General features: G+C 42.5%; 1 long non-coding RNA gene across 1 annotated transcript; it reads right to left on the minus strand.

The window, feature by feature from the left end:
• Positions 1-646: 646 nt before the first annotated feature.
• Positions 647-3,963, minus strand: LOC139186806 (uncharacterized). Its single transcript, XR_011570413.1, has 3 exons — positions 3,621-3,963; positions 3,022-3,096; positions 647-2,278 (listed from the first exon to the last, which is right to left on the minus strand). It is a non-coding gene; the product is annotated as an uncharacterized lncRNA (long non-coding RNA).
• Positions 3,964-6,259: the final 2,296 nt, after the last annotated feature.

The raw sequence follows: 6,259 nt of genomic DNA on the forward strand, positions 1-6,259 counted from the left end.
ATTCTAGCAGAATAGAGGGAAGAGTTGATAAAGCTCCGCAGCCCCCTCGCGGGAGGGTGGTTCTCCAGTCGTGGACCCCATCCTAGACTTGCTGAGTCAGAATCTCCAGAATTAAGGCCCACGACCAGCAATTGTAACAACTTCCCAGGTAACGTGGGAGATCTCTGTTTTTGTGCCTTGTGGAAAATCACTTTAATGATCAGTTTAGTAGCAACATAACACAGAGAGGAAATTAGAGCTCTATGAGGAATATTGAGTATAAACAAAATGATCAAAAAAGCTCCAGTCATGGTGAACAATTAAAGGGCAGCCACCACAGGCCGTCCTAGGGTTCAGACCAGGAGTATCACTGCCCACCCAACACCAAATTCAGGTCAACTTCTGGTGACGTTTGCTTTGTTGAGCCATGAGGCAAATGGTCATGTAGGGAAAAAAACTGGGCTTTTTTCCTTTCAAATTCCTTTCTTTTTGAAATAAACTTTATTGAAACCTACTGAAACACTTTAGGTCTTAATGAAATGTCTTAACATGGAAACATGACATTTAAAGAAAAATCTATTAGTCAAAGAATGTCATTAATAAAAGGCGTTCTTTCTGAAGTTGACACGAGTGATTTAATTGATCAGCACCAAAAGCTAACATCAATCATCAAAGGGACAGGGGCAGCACTGCAATCAGGGACAGAAAGGAGGAATTTGGAAGAAGTGTGTGGTATAAAGCCAAATATATGCAGAATAAACAAATACCTGTGCTATCAAGAAACAAAGCAAGAAAAAAAAAATGAGCCTTCATAAGCAAAATGATTGCAAGCAGGCAATGGTAATGTTAAAACTGTTTTTACAAGAACTGTTTATATTCTCAATGTTTTCTAACTTCTTGCACTGCTTTTCCTACACGTAGAAATTTTACAATTTTGCAGGTAAAAACAAAGCAATAGTGGACTGTATATTTTTAATATCCTAAAACACCCCATAATGTCCAGGAAAGGAATAGATTTTAAAATATATATTTCCAGAGAATATATAGCAGCATTGGGGAAAGTTCTTCATTAATATAATTTTTTTAAAGAAAAGCAGAGATATGGAACTACATTTCAGTATGATGAACTTGATCCTAATTGTGTAAACATATGAACCCTTGTGTTTATTTGAGAGGTATTAAAAAGACTAAAATAAAATATACCTAAAATTTTAACAGTTAACTCTGGGTATTAAAAGCATATTATTTGCTACCATATACCTTTTTTTGTTTCAAAATTGTCTATAATAAATGTGCATTTGTTTTATAATTATTATATTTTTTAAGTAATCAAGCTTCCATTCCCTCAAAAGAATTCTAGGAGATTTTCTTCCTTATTCATGCATGATTCATGTTCCTTTTAGCACTACCACCCCCAATCCATTAGAAAATATCCTTCAAGCATAAAGACACTGACCTCAAACTTCAACAGAGATCATTAAAACTTTCAAATTCTATGATTTTAATATCTCTAGATGCCATATACTGGCACATTTATTTCATACATAAACAGGTTATAGGGTAATAAGAACTTTATTCTTTTTATTATGTCAGGCAAAAGCTGATGTATCTGCCATTATGCCATTCACATTCTGTTGTACTAACTTTAGGGTTTATAGAGGATATTTCAAATACTAACAACTGAGACTTCACCTCTTGGAGAGTCATAGCTTGCAGATATAAATCATGCATACATCCTGTTCCTAATTAAGGAGGAAGATTGTCATGTGTCATTGGAGACAACACAACAGACAACTGCTTCTGCCATGTCAGCTCTTGCACCCATCAAAATGTTACTGAGAAATACTCATGAGAATAAGACAAGGTTATATATACTCATGAGGCTAAGGATGATTGCCACATACATAGAGGACATTGTTTGCTACATAAAATCTTTACTTTCAAATTATTCCAGCGGAATATATATAGCAAAGAGAGGGTTTGGGATTCAGGAGGGAAAATGGAAAAGGAATTCAAGCTCCAGAGTTGCTATATAGGAGAGCCCTGGGGATAGGAATCTGATTGATACAGAAGAAAGGTACTTGGTCTTGAAGCTGCAGTCTCAGGTTGAAGTGCCCGTTTTCCCAGTTATTACCTTCGTGACCACCGATGAATCATTCAATTTCTTTAATTTCATTTGTGAAAGAAGAATTCAAATATCAAATGGATAGGATGAAAACTACATGAAGAAATACATGCAAGTTATTTACATCGTAAGTCTTTGGATTCCCCAGGAAATGCCAGTTCATTTCTGGTCCATCTGTGAGGAGGAAATTAAAGCATTCAGTTGTTGTCAGGAAATGGGTTTCATTGGCTCAGGGAGGGCAGGTTTGCTCCCAAGGTGGCACAAGGCCCTGACAGCCAAAGAACAAAACTCAAGCCTGAATCCTTCAAGACTACTTTTTCCTACTATGGGTCAGGACCCATTCGTGGGATATACAACAGTTTACTGTGTTGTGATTAACATATTTTAAGTGAAATGGAATGGGCCACACTAGAGCTCATCAAATGTGGTAAGGGTAAATTTCATGGAAACCTATCTCAGTTCCACATATGTGTGCATATTAACATATATATACTGCATTTTAATGTGAAATGTATTTCTTACTGTGGTCAAGGTCAAATGTTTTTGAAAACTACTTCTTTAGAGAAAACGAGATTTCAAAGTCCCCACCCAAAGGCTCATGTCACAATGATTCTGAGTTTCAAAGAAGCAAGATAGGAACTGATTGGGAACAGTATCCTGTTCCCCACAGGACAGTGGTAAACATAGGCTGTTGAGACCTCAGCCAGATCCCTGACAGTGGTACATGAGATCCTTGTGGGCAGATGCAAGCTGGGAGGAACCCTGGATACTAGGGAGACTTGGCTCCTGGGATGCTGGGGCTTATTAGCAGCTCCCTTCACATTCCCCAGGGAAACCACTGGCCCACTCTCTGGGACCTCTGGGTTTTGTTCACCTCCTGCTCTGTGGTACTCATCACCCAGGACCAGTTTTCTTACCTCCCTCCTGGCACACACAACTCTTATAGCTGAGCTCTAGTTCTCATTTGTCCCCATCTTGCCTCACTCGGAGCTCTGCAGAGAAAGGCCAAAGCAATACACAATAGATCAGAAAGATGCTATCACCTTACATGCCCAGAAAGTGAAGAGTCTTGCAATGATGGACCCAAACCAGGTGGAATGTGTCAGATTATCTAAAGAAATACTGTGTCACAAAAAAAAAAAAAAAAAAACTTGTGGAAACAAGAAGTCAGTCACTCATTGGTAGATCTAAGAACCATTCTCACTCCTATTCCCTTTTCACTTCCCAGTACACAGGATGGAAAAGCCAGATGCTGCTTTGCAGCTGGAGGAGTGGGTGGCAGGCCTGTACAGGGGCCGTGCAGTGGATCATGAAACACAGTTCTGGCCGGTAAGAAACAAGCAGAAGTCTGCTGGGGGCGACACAGTAGTTTTTGCTTTCATAATAAAAGGGACAGGTAAGGATGATGCCACCCCTGCCTTCACCTCCTACGCCCTTGAATGAGAGATATAATGGTTACAAGGACATGACATTTAGATTCAGACAGATCTGCATTCAAGTCTGTCTCCCCACTTACTGGAGGTGTGGTATTGGGTAAAGGCCTTAACATGCCTCATCTGTCAAGTGGGTTTAATAATGCCTGTAGATGTTCCAGTGAGAAGAGACAGATGTACCACGGTGGTCAGATGTTCAGTCTTCAGCTGGTACATTGTCCTCAGGTGGCAGCTCTGTGCGACTGCCAATTGTCATCAGAAGGCACTCTCCACTGTTGCTGTTCTCTGGGTGCTTCATCCTTCACTGATTTCCTTGGTCCTATCCATGTCTCTGGAAAAAATCCACTCATTAAACTCTCTCCAACTAACCATTTCACCTATTCCTGCTACAATCCCAACTGATGCAATCACTGATCAAGTATGCTTGTCTTGGATGGGACTTCACTCCAGCAAAGAGTAACTAGTTCAACCAGGCCCCAGAGGCCCTCTTGATCTAAAGGCCCCCTGAGCCAAGCCTTCTGTCCCTTCATGTCTGCTTTTGACCCCCAGTTACCCAGAAAGGACCCTGACCTTCCTAGTGGAACATCATGCACCTGCCTCAGGGACACACACACACACACACACACACACCCCATCCCAACCAAAGAAAAGGAAAAGGCATCCAGGCAGGGTCACTTTTGTTGTTTAGTCTCTCAGTCATGAACAACTCTTTGCAACACCATGCACTGCCGCATGCCAGGCTTCCCTATCCTTTGCTATCTCCCAGAGTTTGCTCAAACTAGGCAGGATCACTAGCTAGATTAAATTTTCAGATGAATAAAGAAAAATCAGGAAGGACTAAAGGTTAGGATTTAAAGTTTAAAACACTTTAAACTCCATCTCGTTTCATGTTATGTCCCTAAAGCCTACTACAAGGCATTTGGTGAGCTCCAGAAATGCATGTGCCTCTCTCCCCATCTCCACCCCAGCCCTGGAGAAGAAGGGAAAGTGAGTGGCTGGGAAAAGCCCCCTCATAACTCTGCTGGAGAGAGGGGAGAGGGCCATCAGTGACTAGATGATCTCGATAGTCTGGACTACCTTTCTGTTCCATGTCATGGGCATACTCTCCATTAATCTTGATTATGTTATCAAAATCTTAAATTTCCATGTTTCCTTTTGGCATTACTTCTCTTATTTTATCCTGGACTCCTTTGAGAATCCTGACATTCTGAGGTATTGAGAAGCAACTTTCCTCAAGCTTAGTGACCAACTTCCACTCATCATTTAACGTAAAATTTAACACAGCACAGTTCCAATTCCTGCTGGAATCATGCCCTCTGTTCCCACATTTTGGTGGCCTTGGGCTCCCAAAGAGCTTTTCCCTCTGGCTCCCCGCTGCCTGGGTGTCCTCAGCTCCTGGGTGCAGGCACCCCAGCACTGCCTAAACCATTCTATCCCCACACCAGCTATCTCGGGATAGGCCTTGGCTGCTGCCAGGACAGTCACTTGCTATTACCAGCAGTTTCCCAGCAATCAGCAGCAATTAGCAAGAGCCTGCGTTCACACACATTAGAAACCACTCAGCAAACTCAGAGAGAAAAACTTCTGAGAATTTCAAAGAATGGCTGACCTCTTTCCATCTTCCAGCTGCAGCGAGAAGCCTCACACCCATCTCCCCAGAACTCTAAAGAGGCTGCCAGTGTACACTAGACCTTGTAAACCTGGGAGAGGCTATGCTTTTTATGGGGTCTGCAATGTATCTTTCTGGAGTGCCCTCCTTGAAACACGGTTTGGCCAGATGCTAAATGACTAAGCTCCATGCTGTCCTGTGATGAAGGCTCAGAAGTCATTCACCTTGAGCTCCTCCATTAGCAAAGTGGCACCAAGGGATAAATCTTAACACCGTCATTACTCCATCCAAGCCACCAATTGGCTACTCCCACCAGCCAATGCCCAGAAGTCAAAGTCTTCAAAGACAAGGCGTGGACCTAAGTGTCGAACTGTTGTTATTTTAGAGAAAGCCCATCAGCAATCTATCAATACATATTATTAAACAAACATTTACTGAGCCTCTCCTACGTTTCCAGACACAGTACAGGTACTGGTATTCAGAGCTGAGGAGTTAGCAGTGTATAAAGAGAGATAAATCTAAGTAGACAGTTTTCATGCAGTGTTGTGATAAACGCTGTGGTAGCAAGAGGCACTGGGTGCTGGGGAAGCCTACAAGAGGACATCAAGAAAGCCTTCCTGGGGCTTCCCTGGTGGCTCAGCGGTAAAGAATCCACCTGCCAGTGCAGGAGACAAGGGTTTGATCCCTGGACTGTGGAAGATCCCACATGGCACAGAGCAACTAAGCCTGTGTACCACAACTCCTGAGCTCAGGCTCTAGAACTCAGGAACCACAACTACTGAAGCCAGCTTGCCCTAGAGCGCTCAGCAACAAGAGAGGCCACCTCAAAGAGAAGCCTGAGTACCACAAATAGAAAGTAGCCCCTGCTCACCACAACTGGAGAAAAGCTCACACAGCAATGAATGCCCCGTACAGCCAATAAATAAATAAAATTATTGAAAAAAAAAGAAAGTCTTCCTGAGAAGATAATGATCAAACAGAGCCTTAAAGAAGAAGTAGGCCCTAAAAGGGCAAGGATAGCCAAGGGCATATCAGACAGATGCTCTGAGAGGTGGGATGCTGGGCACCTGGGGAGTTGAACTGGTAGGTCAGGGAATGGGATGGGCACAAGGT

Source organism: Bos indicus, chromosome 14 (genome assembly GCF_029378745.1).
Source record: "Bos indicus isolate NIAB-ARS_2022 breed Sahiwal x Tharparkar chromosome 14, NIAB-ARS_B.indTharparkar_mat_pri_1.0, whole genome shotgun sequence".
Lineage (NCBI taxonomy): Eukaryota > Metazoa > Chordata > Mammalia > Artiodactyla > Bovidae > Bos > Bos indicus.